Here is a 21,343-nt window from a genome sequence, read left to right as displayed (position 1 = left end):
AGATTTGTGGTCTCCACATCTGGGCTGCAGGTGATAGATTAGATCAGGGAGGAGGAAAAGGCCCGAGAGGGGATTCATGACCCTGGGCTCAGCAGGGGATCTAGCTGGATTAACAGGAAGGCTGCCATCATGGCCAGGCAGAGAAGCTTGCAACTCTCAAGTGCAGCATGCTTGGGTCCGGTGCTGGGAGCAGGCAGTGGCAGTCTAAACGACAGTGGAGGAACACTGGTGTCTGGAAACAAAGTAGATCAGAAAACTTCCTAAGCAGCAGAGGTCACAGGAGCCATGCACAAACACATAGGCAAACATAAGGATGAAGGAGAAGGAGTTGATCATAAAGAAAGAGACATCTTTTGGCATGAAATTAGCTGTGAATTACTTGGGGAAAGATCAGAGTCTGTGACCCTTGAAATATGTGAAGTGACTTGGAAATGAAGGTCCAAGTTTATAAACAGAAGTAGTATTTTCTCTATCCTAACTCAGAAATGACTTATTTAGAGAAGGCTGCACTGAAAAAGATTGGGTTCGAGTCCTAGGTTTACCCTTAACTTCTTAAATGTATTTGAACCTGCTCCATTTAGGCTCAATGTCTTCAGTTAAAAAAGCTGGACTCTGTGTCTATGCTGTCTAATATGGTAGACACCTACAACTACTGAAATGTAATTAAATGAACAAAAATTCAGTTCCTCAGTCACACTAGTCACATGTCCAGTGGTCAATAGCTACATGTGGTTACTGGCTACCACACTGGACAGATATAGAACGTTTCCATCATCATAGAAAGTAATTTTGAGCAATGCTGCCTCTATAGATTATCTGCGGAGTCCATTTGGGAACCATGAAGCAAATTACTACGTGTCAGGGATGAAGCTAGAACCCATTTCTGCCCACCTTAAGATCTCTCTGTGGGAATCTTTGCAATGAAGCTCCTGTTTGAGCTGGTGGAAACTTTCTTGAGCTGAACTACAGTCTGAGGCTCTTCTACTCAATTCTCCTGCCTCCCCATCTTCTTTCACAAGTATCAGATCTGCACTGTAACATACTTTCCCTGCCTACTGTTTCTCCCTCTCCTTTCCCTCATACAGGCATTGTCCTCGATAAATCTCTTACACTTCCAACTCCAAATTGGCTTATGGTTTTCAGAGGACCTGAACGAACACATGAAGAAATGTTCTTCACGACAGACAATTAGGATCACCAGAGAATATGACCATATGTCATGGTCTGAGCAGGCAGCCAGACCTGTATGATTTATGAGCTCTCCATGGCTTTCTTCCCAGCTGTGTACTTCCTAGAGAAACCCTATTAATGATTTCTTGCCTCTCAGTTTTCTAGCCTCTGCCTTCTGGTTCCTCTAACTTTATCCTGCCTACTCTCTTGGACCAGATTCTATAGTCCGGAGCTCATATTTGATTTATAACCACTGTCTTGAGCTTGATAATTTTGGCCATACTTTTTTTCAAGGCCTATCCTTGCTCAGGTTAGAGACCTTGATTCTCCTTTCCTCTGTAGTCCATGATCGTGACCCTTGGTTCATTTCTAGCCTTGCGTTTTGGAATCCCAGCTTGGGCGAATCAGTAGGCACTCTCTTGTCCAGAAGGGAAGGTGGGCAAGACTGCAAATGAAGCTCTGTGTGAGAAAGTGAGATGTTCCAACAGGTGGATGGGAATCAGATATGCCATGCCTGAGGATCCAGTTCACTTGCAGAAGCATACCCAGAAGGGTGCAGGCCGGTCAACGGGATTTCTTAACAGTCCTCTTAGTTTTTGGAGTAGAGGTTAGGAAAACCTAAAAAGCTCATTAGAAGGCAATGGTGGTATATACCATACCATTCATTCACTTAAAAAACAACATTTATTGTGTGCTTGTATCATGCTAGGTCTTATGCTAGATGGAGATGGAAATATGAATTACCAGAGTTGCTGCCTTTGGGTGTTCATGGTCTAGACTTTAGACCTGAAATAGGAGCTCAGGAACTGCATCAGAGGTAGAAAACCAGCAATGAGAATTAAATTTTAAAAAATTTTAGTTAAACTATCAGCAAGAGGGAATTGATCTTGTGGCAGTGTAGGTGAAAATTTAAAAAAAAAGTGGGGGGCAGGGAAATGGAGATTGAGACCTAGGGGGTGGTTACTCTAATCCTCCTGCCTAAGACAGCTTTGGAGTTTGGACTCAAGCAGCTGTTGCTGGGAGGAGAGAAGAGGAGCAGGAACTGAGATCCAGGGAACGTCCACCACTACCCTCCCTGATAGAGACTTTGCAGATTTCAGGCTGCTACAACCTCTGAGTGACATGCAAACTATTTGTGGGCTCATGGAGGGGCTCAACTGGGCTTCTGATTATAAGTCATCATTCCATAATAGCTAGCATTTGGAGATTTCTGCTATTTGTAGTATTTGTCAATTAATTTGCAGAAATATACAGGGTTCATCCAGTTGAATAACTTGTACTATAGGCAGGAGTGAAATAACTCAGATATTGCTGCATGTAATGGAAACCCAAGATATTAGAGGTAAATGGAAGATAGAGGTTCAGTTCTCTGTTATATAAATGTCCTCGTGTTTATGGTGGCTCTGTTTGAATTCATGAAAGAAGGATCCGGGCCTCTTTTCTTGTTGTCCTGCAATTCTTCAGTGCTGTTGTCAACCACATGGTCCAAGAATCTTCACTACCATGTCTGGATTCCATCTACAAAGACAGTGGGAAGGGGAGGTGATGAGCATGCGTTTTCCTCAGCGGTAGAGCTTGGATGTTACATACACATGATCAGCTATGCTCAGATTTCACTGGCCATAATTTACTTTCAGGGTTCCTGGAAGAGGTCACGTGTCAAGGCAAAGACAATGAATACTAGGGGGTAATTGTCTTCAGCCATGGACTTGTGTGCACTCTTAATTTACAGAGTGTTGCCCACTTCCAGCACTGGCCCTGAGGAGGGGGTACTAAACCTTCTTTCTGCCATCACTATCCCTCAGACTTACCTCTATAGAGACATTTTTCACCCTGGGTTGGAACTCTGTGTATTTGCATCTGTGAGCCTCTTGCCAAGCAGAAGCTATTGCACCAAGTCTGGCACAAAGTAGATGCTCAAAACACAGGCTATCTGGTTCAGTAAATGGCTGGTGAATGAATGAAATCCTTTAGAAATAAAATGTTACAAAATCTCTGTATGAAAACAGACATTCACCTAAACACCCCCTCCCCTGCCCCTTTTTACCTGCTAGGACAGGCTGGGCTCATACATTCTTTTTTGCAATTGTTGGGGATGATTAAAAGTAATTTATTTACATTGGGTATGATTGACTGAAGGAATGACTAAATAGGTGTGGAAGTTAGAGATCTGACATTCTTAGATACCAAAGTCACTGTGAAAATCATCCTCAGGCCTGTCTGAGCCAGTGACTTCACTCCACTTCTCTGTGGGCAGAAGCTGGGTAGCCTTTCTGACTTGGTTATGCCAAGCGGAAGTAACATCCTTTCCCACCCCCTGCCACATCAAAGGGGTCCTGGGAGCAAGGAGGAGTGTTATTGTGGCTTTTCACTTCAGGAAGCAAACATAATGATCCTATTCATGGCATTAACTGCAAAAAACTATCATTAAGTCGTTGAGTGTCTTATAATCACGAGGAAGGGAACTAATACTTTGGAGCTCCAAATATGCCAGGCACTTTGCGACCTCCGTCTCTTTTAATCTTCTCAATATTCTATGAGAAAGGTAATTTGAGTCCCCATTTTACAGATGGGGATCATGTCAGAGAGATAAAATAATGTGCTCAAAGTGGTGCTGCTACTGAGGTCAAAACTGGGATCTGCCTGCCCAAACGCCTGCATGCTTACCATGATGTCAAGTGGTCGTTGCTTACATTCCTAGTGTATTCTATAATGCACAGCTTTCATAACACTGACTCTCTTGGCCTTGACAATTAACCTGTGAGGTGTGGAAGGTAGGAGTTTTCATCCCCATTTTGCAGATAATCAGAGGTTCACAGAGATTAATTGACCTGCTACATATCACGCTGCTGTTAAATGACAGCCAAAACCACATCTGCAAGTCTAGGGTTCTTTTGCCCTATCCGTGCCCACCTTATGTGGACGTTATGTAGTTGACAGGAACAAAGAAAAGAAGTTGATTTCTTAAAGACATCAAATGTTTTCATAATGGAGTATAGGTAAGATTACTAGCTATTCTGATTTTCCTAGACATTCGTGGGTTAGTACTGAAAGTCCTGTGTCCTGGGGTTACCCTTAACTATGGGAAAACTAGACCATTGTTTCACCTAGTCAAGTAAATTTCTTGAATCTCATAGAAATCAATAATTTTCCTTGACAATGTCATGTCAACAAAACAGCATCATAATGACATTAGGTTTACATTATTCCAAATAATAATGTGATCATTGTTGGCCCAATGTTGTTCATTAAAAGAAGTTAATTTCAGTGGGGGAATTCCAGTATCTCAGAGTTGCCCTTGGCTCAGCTTTATCTTGTGATTGTGCTTTTATTCCATCAGGCCTTGTCTTAGAGCCAAGGCCATCTTGCCCCACCTGTGGATTTAGCCATCAGTGGTTCTCAAAGTTCATTGTCCACAGAATTATGTGAAGAGCTTATTAAACCACTCATTGCCCCAACCCCAGAAATTGTGATTCGTTAGATCTGGTGCAGCACCATGAACTTGTACCTCTAACAAGATCCCACATGATGCTGATGCCACTGGTTTGTGAACCATACTTTGAACCACACTTGGCCAGTCCAGTGGTCTCAAAACTGTGGGTGCAAGGCAATCCATTGGGGTGTGGGAAGAAAATATAACTTTTATGTATATTTTAAAAAAGCTAAATACTTTTATGATTTAAAATAATGTATTAGAGGGAGGGGCTCAAGAGGGCTGGACAGAGGCATCTGGCACCTCCCTCTTCCCCAAAGAACCAAAACAGTGAGTAGATAATCACACTTTGAATAGATCATCTAAGAGAGAACACTGGAATTCAACAGAGAAGTGACAGAAAATACCTAAGGCAAGGAAGAAGAGGAAAGTGAGGCCGTTTCCTACACAAGCATTGGCAGAAAGCCCGGAAAGGTTCCCCAGTGTGGGACAAAAGTAACTAGAGATCCCCAGCAGTCCACATTCCTACTGAAGACTCCTATAATCCCAGCCATGGAAGAGCTCCTCAATCCTTATGGGCCCTGAGACTAACATAGGGAGCTGCTTAGAACCTTGTGATAGCATTGCTTTGGAGAGGGAGCTTACACTGAGCCCCACACAACCTTTGAGTCCCAAGCAGCTATAACACGATGCCATTTTGAACGCCCAGATCCCACCATACTGCATCCTGCCATGGAGCCCAACAGCCCCTGCATCTCCACAGCCCTGGAGCCCCACTGAGATCCCCTGCCTACAGCTGCTGCTGCTACTAGCTTTCACTGCTGGGCTGAAGCGTACCCCACTGATAGTGACCCTATCATTCCCAGCAGTGGATGCATCTATAAGTGCCCTGAGGATAGGCTTCTCAGTCCTCCTCAGCAGCAGGGCTGTGGTGCAGCTGCTGCTGTCCCACTCTGCTGGGGGTCTGGGATCACCCCACCCTTGCTTGTCACAGCCAGCACTTGTATGCATCACCAGGGATCCCGAGGACAGGTCTATTTGGCCTGGCTTTCCACCTAACCCCACTCAGTGCCTGAGCATGCCATCTGGGGATCTGGAGATTGGCCTGTCCCACCCACTACTGTTGGCACTTGAGCACCCCTCTCAGAGGCCTAAGGCTGGGCCTACCTAGTCGGACACTACCACTACTGCTGGCACCCTCCAATCATGTGCCACTTGTGGTCCTGAATACTGGCCCGTCCAGCCTGTGGTAGCCACTGCCAACACCAACATGGAGCACTTGGGAGGCAGAGGGTTTTCCCACTACTACTACGATTGCCTATGCCATGCCTACTTTCCAGGATCCCAGTGACCAGAGCACCTGTCTGGCCCATCACTGCCACTGTTGACACTTAAGCAAGCTGCCTGGAGGCCCAAGAATCAGTCTTTCTGGACCCACTAACACTGTTGTTAGTGTATGCTCCCTGGAGCCCAAGAACAGGCATTCTCAGCCTGCTGCTACCATTACTGAGGCTTAAGGACAGGTCCACTTGGGATCCCTGTCCCCAGCAAAGCATAACAATGGCCTTCACTAAAAACCACACCCTAAGCCACTGAGGAAACCAAAGACATGACTGACACCATTTAAAGTTGAAGAAGTTATATGGAGACTACACTGCTGCACATACCCAGAATGAAAGCCAAAGTGTGCTACCCAACCAACATCATAGATATTTTCAGGAAAAAGTCCTCTTCTACAAAAGCAAATCCAAAAATTAGAAGTAACTATTATACCAGATGTGCAGACATCAATGCAAGGATACAAGAAATATAAAAAAGTGAGGAAATATGACACCTCCAAAAGAATACAACAATTCTCTAACAAGAGATCACAAGGAAAAAGAAATTTATAAAATGCCAGGAAAATAATTCAAAATAATGATATTAAAGAAACTTAGTGAGATACAACAAGACTAAACAAAATTAAAAGGAAATCAGGAAAACAATTAATGATATAAATGACACATTTACCAAAGAGATAGAACAAAGGGATAGAAAATTTATTTAACAAAATAATAGCTGGCAACTTCCCAAGTCTAGCAAGAGATTTAGACATCCACCTACAGGAAGCTCAGAATCATCAAATAGATAGATATGGAGAAAACCAAAGGTTCTTCATGGCACATTATAATCAAACTGTTAAAAGTCAAAAACAGAACTATAAAAGGAGCAAGAGAAAAGCATCTAGTCACTTATAAGAGAACCCCCATCAAATTAACAGTGGATTTCTCAGCAAGAACCTTATAGGACAGAAGAGAATGGGATAACATATTCAAAGTGCTGAAAGAAAAAATTGTCAGCCCAGAACACTGTATGTAGCAAACTTATCTTTCAAGTCTCCTTCATGAAGGAGAAATAAAGTCTTTCCTAGATCATCTAAAGCTGAGGAAATTCATCACCACTAGACTGGTCCTACAAGAAATATTTAAGGAGTCCTAAACCTGGAAGCGAAATAGTGATGTCGCGAAATAGTGATGTCTATCATGATGAAAACACATGAAATTGTAGAACCCATTGGTAGAAGAAACACACAAATGAAAAAGAGAAAAACCCAAATGTTACCACTACAGAAAAACCACCAAACCACAATGGTAAACAATAAGAGAGAAAGAAACAAAGATTATACCAAACAATGAGAAATCAGTTAATAAAATGACAGGAATAAGCCCTTGCATATCAGTAATAACTTTGAAAATAAATTGATTAAACTTTCCACTTGAACTATATAGACTGACTGAATGGATTAAAAAAAAAAAAAACTGGCTGAATGGATAAAAATATGCTGCCTACAAGAAAGTCATCTCACCTGTAAAGACAAATATAGATTGAAAGTAAAGGGATGGGAAAAGATATTCTATGCAAATGGAAACAAAAATGAGCAGGAGGAGTAGCTAGCTATACTTCTATCAGAAAAAACAGACTTTAAGTGAAAAACAGTAAAAAGAGATAAAGAAGGTCATTACATAATGATAAAGAGATTGATTTGGTAAGAACTTATGACAATTCTATACATACGCACCCAACAGACCACCCAGATACATAAAGTATATAATATTTGATTTAAAGCAGGGGTCTCCACCCTTCAGGCTGCAGACCAGTACTGGTCCATGGTCTTTTAGGAACTGGGCCGCACAGCAGGAGGTGAGTGGTGAGTGAGTGAGCATTACTGCCTGAGCTCTACCTCCTGTCAGATCAGCTGCAGCATTAGATTCTCATAGAAACCCAAACCCTATTGTGAACTGCGTATGCACGGGATCTAGGTTGCACGATCCTTATGAGAATCTAACTCATGACGAATGATCTGATGTGGGACCATTTCATTCTGAAAGATGCCCCCTCCCCACCCTTGGTCCACGAAAGAATTGTCTTCCACAAAATTGGTCCCTGATGCCATAAAGGTTGGGGACTGCTGATCTAAAGGGAAAGGTAGACTCCAATACAGTAACAGTTGAGGACTTCGACACCACGCTGTCAGCATTAGACAAATCATCTAGAAAGAAAATTAACACAGAAACATTGGATTTAAACTGCACATTAGACCAAATGTACCTAACAGACATTACAGGACATTTTATCCAACAGCTGCAGAATGCACATCCTTCTCTTTAGCACATGGAACATTTTCCAGGATATGTTATTATATGTTATATTATGTTAATGTTAGGACAAGTCTCAACAAATTTTTAAAATTTGAAATAATCTCAAGTATCTTCTCTGACCCCAATGGAATAAAACTAGAAATTAATAACAAGGTGAACTTTGGAAACTGTAAAAAGATATGGAAATTAAACAATATATTCCTGAATGACTATAGAATCAAGGAAGAAATTAAGGAGAAAATTAAAAAAATTCTGGAAACAAATGACCATGGAAACACAACATGCCAAAACCTATGGGCTACAGCTAAATCAGTGCTAAGAGGAACGTTTGTAGCAATCAATGACTACATCAAAAAAGTAGAGCTGGGTGTGGTGGCTCACACCTGTAATTTCAGTTCTTTAGGAGGCTGAGGCAGGTGGATTGTTTGAGCCCAGGATTTCAAGACCACCCTGGGCAACATGGTGAAACCCCGTATCTACAAAAAAGACAAAAATTAGCCAGGCATGTTGGCATGCACCTGTAGTCCCAGCTGCTTGGGAGGCTGAGTTGGGAGGATTGCTTTAACCCAGGAGGTCAAAGTTGCCACGAGCCATGATTGCACCACTGCACTACAGCCTGAGTGACAGAGTGACACCCTGATTCAAAAAAAAAAAAAAAAAAAAAGTAGAAAGATTTCAAATAAACCATGTAACAAGGCACCTCAGAAACTGGTTTCATGAAAAGATAAACAAAATTGATAAGCTGCTACCTGGGCTCATAAGAGAAAAAGAGAGAAGACTTGAATAAATCAGAAATGAAAAAGGAGACATTACAAATGATGCCACAGAAATAGAAAATATCATCAGAAACTATTATGAACAATTATATACAAAAAACTGGAAAACCTAGAGAAAATGGACAAATTCCTGACACATACAACCAGAACTAAAACAAGACAAGGATACCCACTTCCACTACTCCTATTCAACATAGTACTGGAAGTCCTCACCAGAGCAATCTGGCAAGGGAAAGAAATAAAAGGCATCCAGATTGGAAAATAAGTCACATTGTCCCTCTTTGCTGATGATATTATCTGTGTCTATGAAAACCTAAAAACTACACAAAAAAAGTTTATATCTGATAAATAAATTCAGTGTAGTTGCAGAATACAAAAACAAAATGTAAAAATCAGTGGCATCTCTACACACCAGTAATGAACTAGCTAAGAAAGAAATCAAGAAAGCAATCCCATTTACATTAGCTACACAAAAACTACCTAGGAATAAATTTAACCAAAGAGGTGAAAGACCTCTATAAGGATAACTACAAAAACACTGATGAAAGAAATTGAAGAGGATACAAACAAATGGAAAGACATCTTATGCTCATGAATTGGAAGAATTAGTGTTACTAAAATCACCATACTATTCAAAGCAATCTATGGATTCAATACAATCCCTATCAAAATATTAGTGTTATTTTTCATAGAAATGAAAAAGAATTCAAAAATTTGTATGAAACATAAAAGAGCCTGAATATCCAAAGCAATCTTGAGAAAAAGAACAGCTGGAAGCATCATTCTACCTGATTTCAAAACATATTATAAAACTATAGTAACTAAAATGGCGTGGTACTTGTATAAAAGCAGACACATAGGCCAATGGAACAGAATACAGAACCCAGAAATAAATTTGTGTATTTATAGCCAACTGATTTTTGGTAAAAACACCAAGAACATAAACTGGGGAAAGGACACCCTCTTTAATAAATGGTGCTGTGTAAACTCAAAATAGATTAAAGACTTAAATTAAGATCCCAAACTATAAAGCTACTAGAAGAAAACATAGGACAACAACTTCAGGTCATTGGTCTAGGCAAATATTTTATGGCTAAGACCTCGAAAACACAGGCAACAAAAACAAAAATAGACAAATAAGACCATGTTACTAAAATGCTTCTGCACAGCAAAGGAAACAACAGAGTGAAGAGATAGTATGTTGAATGGAAGAAAGTATTTGAAAACTAGTTATACAACAAGAGAATAATATCCAGAATATAATCCTCAACAGTAAAGAAACAAAATAATCCCATTAAAAAAGACATGGGCAAAGGATATAGATGGACGTTTCTCAAAAGATATACAATTGGCAAACAGGTATTTGAATAATTGCTCAGTATCACTAATCATCAGGGAAATGCAAATCAAAACCATAATGATATATCATCTTATCCCAGTTAGAATGGCTATTTTACTAAAAAGATAAAAAATAACAGATGCTGGTGAGGACATGGTGAAAATTAATACAACCATTATGGAAAACAGTATGGAAAATTTGCAACAAACTAAAAACAGAACTACCACACAACCTAGCAATCCCACTACTGTGTATTTATACAATGAAAAGTAAATCAGTATACCAAATCGATACCTGCATCCCCATGTTTATTGTAGTACTACTCACAACAGAAGAGGTACGGAATCAACCAAGTGGCCATCAACAGACAAACGGATAAAGGAAAGGTGGTATACATACAAAATGGAATACTATTTGGCCATAAAAAATGAAATTATGTCATTTTTAGCAACAAGGATGGAACAGAAGGACATTATGTTAGTTGAAATAAGCCAGGCACAAAAAGACAAATATTGCATGTTCTTACTCACATGTAGGAGCTAAAAACGTTGATTCATGAAGGTAGACAGTAGAATGATAGACACAATACTAGAGGCTTGGAATGGTGTGTGGGTTGGTGAAGGAGAAATGAAGAGAGGCTGGTTAATGAGTACAAATATACAGTTAGATAGAAGGAGTAAGTTCTAATGTTCTATAGCAGAGTAAGGTGACTATAATTAACAACTATGTATTGCATATTTCCAAATAGCTAGAAGAGAAGACCTGAAATATTCCCAACACATAGAAATGATCAATACTCCAGGCAATAGATACTCTAAATAACCTGACTTGATCATTATACATTCTATGCACGTAACAAAGTATCACTTGTATCCCACAAATGGGTACCAATATCATGTATCAATAAAAAATAATGTATTAGTAAAATAGTATAGGTAAATAATTTATATGTACATAAATATACATAATTAAGCAAAAAAGAGCTTGATAGAATTGAGCAATAACTTTTTCTCCAACAGAGCAGTGTATACCTCCCACATCAGAGTTATCTATAAGCATCTGAACCTCCATCATAGGGAAGAGGCAGGGATTTCATTTTTAGCTGGTTACCCACATGATTCTCATGCACACCAACACTGAAGAGAGCCCTGATATGAATTCTGGGATTCATTCTCTGGGCCAGTGTTCAAAGTATGGCCCCGTTAGCATTAGCCACTCCAGAAATGTGTTAAGAGTCAAATTATCAAGTGCCACCCCAGATATACTGAATCTAAAACTCCGGGTATCACGCCCAGCAACCTGTGGTTTAACAACCGCCCCCCACTGCCCCACCTGGGTATTCTGATGTGAGATAAAGTTTGAGAAACATTTCTCTGGACAGGAGAGCTTTAGAGAGGGACTTAGATGTAGTGATTTGATAACAGGTTGGTCTTCTAGTCCCACTGTTTCTAGCTTTTTAATCTGCAGCCAAGTCTCTATTGAAGCCTGAATTCCCTGAGAAAATGAATTCCTACTTTTTTCTGTCATGATGTTTGGCTGCTTTCTTTTGCCTCCAAAGTTGTAGCTCTGAGAAACTACTATTAGTTTGCTGAATGTAAATATTTTCTCTCACCTTTGGCTTAGAGTTGCATAGTTAAATCTGAATTTTCAATAATCAACAAATGAATTTTTGTCAATTACATACACGCTATACGGTATTTGGGATATACTTATGTGAAAAAGCATTTGTTGTTTATCTGAATTTCCAATTTAAAACCTACTCTGGTTGCTCTTCCTTCTGCCCCAAATACTCCTCTCCCTGGCTATATTCTTCGGTCCTTCAAGACTTGTCATCTCCTTTGGGAGGTCTTCAAAGACACTCCTGCTAAGATTGGCCCCCTATGCTGTTCTCTCATGGTTTGCTCTTTATTGAAATTGTTTAATTACTTGGTAGCCTTTTCCACTGGACTGAAGCTCTTTAAGGATAGGGACTAAGTGTCTCTTGTTGGTCATGGCATCCCCAGTGCCTAGAACCAATTTGTGGGCATTCAAACTTTGCTTAGTAGATAACTGAATGGTTCTTTGTGAACCCTGGGATTTCTAGAACCAAGAGCAGATGTTGCCAGGACCCCTGATGCTGCCTGGCTGCCCCTTTGCTGCTGACCTTCTGCTGTGATCCTGACTGACCTGTGCAGTGCCTGGGCATGGACAGAAGCAGTGTGCTGTGGCAGGGAGAGCTGACGACAGAGACAGGAATATCAGCTCTGTTCTCTATGTGTGTGTGATCTGGCTGGAATCTCAGCTGAATCTCTTTTGATCTGTAAAATGAGGGAGTCCTAATAATACCTTGGTTTTGAAGATCCAATGAGACAATAGGTGATAATGGAATTTTACACATTATCAAGAACTATGAAAATAGTATTTAATTTTCATTTTGAGCTTTGAATTTCTGGCTCAAAACAAACCTTTTCAGGGTGTGTACATTCTCCTCATTCTGTTCATCTCAGATCCATTTCTACTTGAATTTTTTTCTAGTATTAGTAATATATACCATTTACTGTTGTTCGCCAGGCACTTTATTATTGCTTTGCACACATTATTTTAAGTCTCGACCAGCCAAGTAGGCATCCCCATTTTACAGATAAGGAAATTGAGACCCAAAGAGTTTACATGCTCTTCCCAGTAAATAGCAGAGTTTCAATTTAAACTCAAGGCTGTCTGACTGCAGAAGCCACACCCCTTGAAGCACAGCACGTTAAATCTTGACTCATGATTAGAGTTGACCTTTGCTAGCTCCTTCAGGGGTCCAAACTGCCCTAGGATGGCCTGTCTCCCCTGGCTCTCAGCCCTGGTTTGGACACTGCTGCAAGGGGCTAGCAATATCCCACTGGAGTCAGCTGATTGCCAGAGGCACATGAGAGTCTGTAAATATCACTGCATCACCCCAAAGCAGTCGCATTTCTGATTCTGCCTTAAATTCCATCTGAAAGTCCAGCTTTTACAAACTATGTATTTCTATTTCTAGCACAGCTCACATGTGCTGCCTTAGGAGCGTGTGCTATGTACCTTGGGCTTACTTCTGTTATATTCCTTAAATTGGTGAATTCTGTGCTATAGGCCAGAAGCTATTGCCCATCCAACGGCCCTTCCCCTCCTCGCCTTGCTGGTAGAGCCTGAGTTTGTTCATCTGTCTGCCTTTTCCCCATGTGACTCAGGAGAAGTGACCCCATCCCAGCTCTAGGAGTAAGTCATGATGATCTGTTAATGATAGCATCATTCCTCTTTCCAGTCATTGGTTTAGGGATGGGCACGTAACATAGTTGTGGCCAGTGGGCTAAGAGCAGAAGTCTCCTGAGGGTTTTTGGGAAAAGTTGCTTTACTGATAAATAGGTGTACAAGAAGATGCCATTGTTGCCTCTGCTTCCTCTTCCTCCTCTGTTGCTCTACCTGTGTGTTCTTGAACTAAGCCAGCCATATTGTGTCTAGCAGAAGTGCTGGTGTACTGGAATGCCAACATGCTGGGAATGTAAATAAACTAAATTTTTATAATATCATTGAACCATTGCATAAACCTTTCTTGAAGGAGTCCTATCTTAGATTTATATAAGATAATAAAACCTACATAGATATCAAATTATGTTTTCAGCTAAGAGTTTGTATTCCCATTATTTGCATCTGACAGCTTGGTCACTGATACCCTGTAACTCTCTATTTTCTTCTCTGTCTCCACCTAGGACTATGAGCTAATGGAAAGCAAAAATTTTTTCTTGTTTCAAGTTGTGTCCTCAGCATCTATTATTATATTTGACATGCAGTAGTTACTAATCCAGCACTTCTTGACTGAATGAGTGAAAGCTCTGCCGGGGAAACTCACTAAACATGAAAATGCAACACTCTTGTATTTGATTTCATCCTGAGACAGGTTAAAAGAAAAGCATGAGGGGGTGCTCTGCTTGATCTATAGTATTTACAGTAGACTAGTAAAGGTTTCTGCTGGATAATTCTCATGTAGAGTTGAAGCAGAATCCTTGAAGATCAGAGCAGAAGGGGACTTGGACATGGCTATCCTGAACTGCCTTAAAAAAAAAAAAAAGACAAAGAAATGAGTCTCAAAGAGGCAAGTAATTTGTCCAAGGCACCTATATATTTCTTGACTCTGTTCCTTTAAGCTATCCTAACTTTTGCTATGCAACTGGGGCGCATAACATACACTCTCTAAGCCTTTTTCAGACGTAGGTAACAAAAGGGCAATAATTCCTGTTTGCTCAGTTCCAGATGCATGATAAAGAGAGATGCTGTAATAGAAGTGGAAGAGTTTTGTAAGTTACACAATTCTAAGCAAATTTGTTTTGCTATTACAGTAGATATTAAATATATGTATATTGAAGTGAGATGAGGGAAGAAGCTATAACCAGGGTACCAGCAGGTCCTGGTATGAATTTGTAGAGAACATAAAAATAAGTGACTCAAATAGAAAAGGAGGGTGAAGAGGCCAGGCACAGTGGCTCACGCCTGTAATCCCAGCACTTCGGGAGGCTGAGGCAGGTGGATCATGAAGTCAAGAGTTTGAGACCAGCCTGGCCAACATGGTGAAACCCCGTCTCTACTAAAAACACAAAAATTAGCCGGGCACAGTGGCAGGTACCTATAATCCCAGATACTCGGGAGGCTGAGGCAAGAGAATCACTTGAACTTGGGAGACGGAGGTTGCAGTGAGCCGAGATTGCACCACTGCACTCCAGCCTGGGTGACAGAGCGAGACTCTGTCTCAAAAACAGACAAACAAACAAACAAAAAGGAGGGTGAAGAAAGGATGTTGGGGTGCAAAATCCTGAGTGTTTGAGAGCTTGTATGTAGCAGACACTGTGCTAGACATAATGCATTCATCACTATTTAGTATGATCATTGTACCATAGGTTTGGTTTTTACCAGTGAAGAAGCTGAAACTGAAGCTCCAAGAGGTTCAGCAGGTTGTTGAGGTAGTGGATGGTTTTCATGGCCTGGCTCGGCATTCATACTCTTTCTGCCATGCCACTGGTCACTCCAGAAACTCGAGGACATCTATCTGGATGACCCAATCTGAGGTCCTCCTGCCTCTGGCACACCAGGGCTTCTCATTCCCCACAGGTCTGCCCTGACTGAGCAGTGGGAATATGCCAGGCAAGGTGACTTGGAAACTGATGGTTGAGAGATCATCATGTAGATGATCACAGTGACCAGCAACATCAGTCTCCTCTCTGCCTCCCCATTGCTTAGTCCATAAAAGTCTAGGCATGGACAATTCTTCCTTTCTGTTTTGGTGCCTAGGTCATGAAATTTGTCTTCATTTCAGCTGTGTTTGGTGTCCAAATACAAATTCAGGGACAAGGGCAACAGTAGCTAGTATGTGTGATTCTAAGCCACACAGCCTGGGTTCAAATTCTAGTTCTACCATTACTCATTTTGTGGCCTTATGCAAGTTTCTTTTGGGTCTCAGTTTGTTCACCTGTAACATAGAGGTAATACATTACTTATAGGGTTATGTATTGATATCATTTCCACATATGGCAGATACTAAAAAAATGAGAACTATTCTTTAAATTTATTTGTAAGAGAAAAAGAAAAAAAAAACAATTTAGCTTTTCTTCTTCTTTATTAGTTTTTTAGGTCTTTTAAATCTAGTTACTATCATTTTTTTATGTCTCTATATATTTCTCTTTTGTTCCCAGATTAGCTTGTATTTTCTAGAATTATGTTTCTGATAGGTTCTTCTCCGTATTTTCTCTGCTTTCCTCCCCCATCTCTATTTATTCCCCAAGTGGATTCTTTTGTTCTCAGTCTCTCTCTATCCACTCTGTAACAGGGGGTTTTTCACCCCAAATCTCTTAGATGTGGTCATATAAACAGTTGTGTTTGCCCTGAGTTTGTTTCCAGCTCCATTCAACATCCATTCTGCTCCAGGAATTTCTGAGGCCAAAACATTTGGCTGTGGAAGGGACTCCCATGGCATTTGTTGAGGTGCATCTGGATTCTGCAGTCAGCAGCCTTTGAAGCCATATAGTGCATCTGGTTGCAAATGTTTTTGGCCAACAAGGAGCTCAATTATCTATGCACTTTTTTTTTTTTTCCAATCTCTTTTTCAATCTGTTAAAAACATCCAGATTTCTTGGGTTCCACTTAGAATGGAAAACTATAACCACTTGGAATTCTCTGATAGTGAAAACCTTTGCTGGCTCTCCATTGCCTATGGAATAAATGCTAAAGCATTCTGCAGGCAATCAAGGCCCCCAGAGTCGAGCCTCAAATCAAGCCTTTAATCAGGGGTTCTTAATCTGAGGTTTGGGAATCCCTTGAAGTTCCAAGCAAAATTGTTTGTACACACTTTTTATTTTTCTGGATAGAAAGCCCAAAGCTTTCATCATTTTCTCAAAGGAGACTAAGAATCAAAATGATTAAGAAGCCATCAGTCCATTAGGCTTGCCCTTGAATTGAATAATGGGCACATCAAGCTGTCATCTTCACAGCTCTTGTTCTGAAGCTCTTGTCCTGCTGCGCACCCCCAGCTGCCTTCCTAGCTCACATTTGCTGCTTTCTCTCACTTCCCTACCTGCTGACATCTCTCTTCTGTTTCCCCTTTATAGCATTATCTTGATCATCAAAACTGACCTTTGGCTGTATTTCCTGATAATCACTTACTTCGTCATTAATGATAACTTCCTAATAATGTCTTAGTTTGGCTTCCCCACAGAAGCAGACCCTAAGATTCTAAGTCACCTGCAAATGATAGCTTTCTGGAGTGAACCTAGAAAACATAAGAAAGGGAGTGGAGAAGGGATATCAGGTAGAGAAAGAAACTGATAGAGGATCATTATAAAACAAATGAACAATGTAGGCAGCTGGAGCCTAATCCTGCTGGGAATTATATGCCTCAGGTTTCCCCCAGTGACGTTTATTCACCACTAATCATTGCTTGGGGAAAGTGGAAAGGAGAAAGAAATCCTTAGCACTCTGCCTGCCCAGCATGCAGGCTGAGTGGGCTCCAGCATCCAGATAATGCCCTTGGTTGAAGAGTTGGATGTTGGACTGGCTTGTAGCAAAAGAGCACTTTCTGAGGGCGTCCAGGTGTGGCCCAACAGTGCCTGCTGCATGATCTGCCTCTGGATAAGTACCCCTCCTCGTCCAGCTCTACCTCTGAGCTCCCCCTGTGATATAGTTTGGCTCTGTGTTCCCACCCAAATCTCATCTGAATTGCACTCCCATAATTCCCAGGTGTTGCGGGAGGGACTCTGTGGGAAATAATTTGAATCATGGGGGCAGTTTCCCCCACACTGTTCTCGTGGTAGTGAATAAGTCTCAGGAGGTGTGATGGTTTTATCAAGGTTTCCGCTTTTGCATCTTCATCATTTTCTCATGCTGCCGCCATGTAAGAAGTGCCTTTCTCCTTCCACTGTGATTCTGAGGCCTCCACTGCCATGTGGAACTGTAAATCCAGTGAAACCTCTTTTTCTTCCCAGTCTCAGATATGTCTTTATCAAGCAGCATGAAAATGGACCAATACACCCTCCCTCTTGAGTTTGCAGCACTGGACTTCTCAGCAATTCCCTGATGTGAACAATATTGTCTTGTCTCTGTCTGATTTCTCATTTTGTTCCCTTCACCTAGGTTGTCCCTCTCTCTTCATGCTGAAGACTTAGTCATAATTCAAGGCCAAGCTCAAATGCCCTCATTTCCATGAAGACTTCATAGATCCACCAAAATTACAATGAAACCCATCTTGCTCATGTGGACTCTTAACGCTGCACATTTGCTTCTGAAATTAGCTGAGCCTGGGGGGTGGATGTACTGTCTTCTCCCCTAGAAATGGAAGTCCTGAGGTAAGGTATTGGTTTATTCATCTTTATGTCCCAGAGACGAAGCAAATGTTTGGCACACAGTAGGCATTTGAGAAAGATTTCCTGAGATGAAGTTCACAGTAGCCAAGAATACAATTCTTGATTAAACTACATCATACCCCTGGAAATGAACTGTTTTTTTGACCTCTGAAATGTGACTCCGTATGTGGTTTATCTCAGGGACAAAGTCTTTTTTTCTTGCATTGATCTATTAGAATATCTTCTTTAGTTGCTTCTCTGGAAATCAATGCTTAGAATTGGCTTAAATGTCCTTCAGAGCAAGATGCTAATTAATGCAACAAATATGTACTGAGCACTAACTACATTCAGGGCACTAGAAACACATACTTGAATGCATCAGAATCACACTTTCTAGCCTGGGTTTATAACCTTGTGGTGGTCCCTGTAACTGTTCTCTGTGTATGTAGAAGTCTTCTCTGTGGCCACATTGTGAACTCATTACAAAGGTGTCTAAGTCTCCATGCATGCACTGGACTGGGTTACTATAAGATAATGAGGAACTAATGAAAATCTTTTGGGTGGTTTCAGGCCAATCCCAATAATTTCTTACTCAGCCTTCAAGGCTTGGCTCAGATGTGTCCTTTGGGAAGACTTTGAGTATTCGGGTTGGGTTAGGTGACCATGTAGTGGTCTTCTAGCAACTGGTGCTTATCATATTGTATTAAAATTATTAACTCTGTTTCCACCTATTCAACCACCAACTCCTCAAGATCAGGGGATGAATTTTGTTTGGCTTCTCATATGGAATGTCTGATATACAGCATCATAAATAAGGGGGGGCAATCATAAATAAGGTGGCCAGTGGGGAGAAACAGAGCTACTCTCCTCACATTCTGAGTAGCTAGGGTTCTCGACTGCAAAATGCCAGTGTAAGTAGAATTGGGAGGAGAGAGAAGAATGCAAAATGAAAAGCTAAGCCGTGAGCTAGAACACTGTAGTTCAGAGCAGTCTGAGATGTGCACCACAGAGAATAGGAAGTGGTTAAACAATGAAGTTGTGAGTGGAAGATGCCATTCACACCATCCGTTTAGCTAACGCCTCATTTATGATGTACAGATAGGTACAGTACCTTAAAGAAACCCCAGCAGTCTGGACAGAAGATACAGACAAAGGTCCCTGCTAATAGGGTTTTGTCTTCACCTCGTAACACTTTCCAGCCCTTGAAAACTGTTCTGAGTAGGATTGTACCATCCTTGGAGAGAGTAAATATCTTGGGCAGTCATGCCTTTTATGATTTTCCTCTAACATCAATTTCCCATTCATTTTAATTTTTCTTAAATAAAGTGAACCCACAGACCTACCACGCCTATACTTCTGTGTGGTATGTGAGCCTGTGGGATAGTTATGAAAAGTCAAATAAATACAAAACAGGTGCCCAAGTACTGGAAACAAGGGGCGAGCAAGACCAAATTGATTCCAGTACCATGCAAAAGACACCGTTATCCCAATTTAACCCCAAATTCTGCCTCTGCAGCAACCATTTCTCTTGTTGTGGCTTTGATCCTCTCACGCATATGCAGCATATTATGAGATTGCAGCGCCACCCAGAAAGGCAAGGCTTCCATGCAGTTCAGCCCACAGGTCCCCTCTCTCCTCTCATATGAATGCTGGTGTGTTCACCTTAAGAATGGGTACACTCTCCCAGCCTGCATGGACAACAATGCCACATTACATTTTAAGATTTAAACTCTTTACTCACAAAATAGTTGTCAAAAGGCAAATAACCCCTACACTCATTCACTACAAGCTTGAAGTATCCACCAACATCAACTCTAATTTGCTGTTTAATAAAAATCACAAATTGAAATCTGCTGAAAACCATGGACTGAAACTGAAGACCCTTAATTCAATAAGTATCTCTTGATTTTATAAGGGGAAGTGAAATAAATGGAAAATTCATATCTGTCCACAGGAAGCTTAGTGTCTCCAGTGATTCAAAATACATTTTCTCAACTAACAGTGTTAGACTCTGTGAGGACAACAGACGTGGTTTAGATAGACATTGTGCCTGGCCTCAAGGAGCTTACAGTCTAGTAAGAGAGGTATTCAAGGTGACCATCTATGAATACAACATAATTAGTTCTACCCCTTATGGAGGTACAAATTAAATATTTCTGAATTCCAGTCTCATTTATTACAATGAGAACTTTCTTTTCTACTTGGAGTCACCTGTGTGACTAGGTAAAGGATTCTAAGGAATTTGCTTATCTCAAGGGGTCAATCTTAATTACTGTTGCCCTCCAGAGAAAAAGTAAGAAGTTCTGAGTCATGACCTGTATGGTCCTGTTCTCTGCTGCAGCTGTTCTTATAGAGTATTATTGCTCAAACAGGCCCTCCATTTGACCTGAGCATTGGAGTGAATGCTGTGGGGTTCTAGACACGGTCATGGGGATCCAGTGTTCCTGTCTGCTGGACGATCAAGCAGTCAGGTGCAAGGGGTACTACAGATGCAGACTTGCCCCCCAACCTGCCATTGGTGGTTAATGAACATAAAGCTGCCATTGGTTTGGAGTTCATGGGAGTGAGAAAGTGGTGTATTTGATGTGTCTTCCATATTAATGTTTAAGATCCCTAGTTTGATGGAACTATGGCGATGTAATTGCTGTGAACTTTTTTACAAAGAAACACCAAAGAAGGTACAGAACTGAGGGAGATAGTCATGAGTTCAGCTTTTTGATTATGTTGATGTAGGAACCCCCTGAAACATCTGAGAGCAAATTTTGAGTAGATTTTATTTATTTATTTATTTTTAAAATTTTTGAGACAGAGTCTCACTCCATCACCCAGGCTGGAGTACGAAGGCCTGATCTCAGCTCACTGCAATCTCTGCCTCAGGTTCAAGTGATTCTTATGCCTCAGCCTCCCGAGTAACTGAGATTACGGGCAGGCACCACCACGCCCTGCTATTTTTTGTATTTTTAGTGGAGACAATGTTTTGCCATGTTGGCCAGGCTAAGTCTTGAACTCCTGACCTCAGGTGATCTGCCAGCCTTGGCCTCCCAAAGTGCTGGGATTACAGGCGTGAGCCACTACACCTGGCCTTGAGTAGATATTTGGATAAAAAGCCTATAGTTACAAGAGGGACTGGGCTGAAGATACAAGCTTGTGTACTATCA

The 21,343-nt window shown here is 41.1% G+C and overlaps 1 long non-coding RNA gene across 3 annotated transcripts in view; it reads left to right on the top strand.

Moving 5' to 3' along the window:
• The window catches only part of LOC103885609, a 190,747-nt gene that overhangs the window by 69,083 nt on the left and 100,321 nt on the right, over window positions 1–21,343 (top strand). For all 3 annotated transcript variants that reach the window (XR_648771.4, XR_004177316.1, XR_004177319.1), the window contains exon 2: window positions 17,977–18,188. This is a non-coding gene — a long non-coding RNA (uncharacterized LOC103885609). The remainder of the gene's footprint in view (window positions 1–17,976; window positions 18,189–21,343) is intronic.

Source organism: Papio anubis, chromosome 1 (assembly GCF_008728515.1).
Source record: "Papio anubis isolate 15944 chromosome 1, Panubis1.0, whole genome shotgun sequence".
NCBI classification, from domain to species: domain Eukaryota; kingdom Metazoa; phylum Chordata; class Mammalia; order Primates; family Cercopithecidae; genus Papio; species Papio anubis.
The sequence above is the reverse complement of the archived record's forward strand: the minus strand, read 5'-3'. Positions and strand labels throughout refer to the sequence as shown.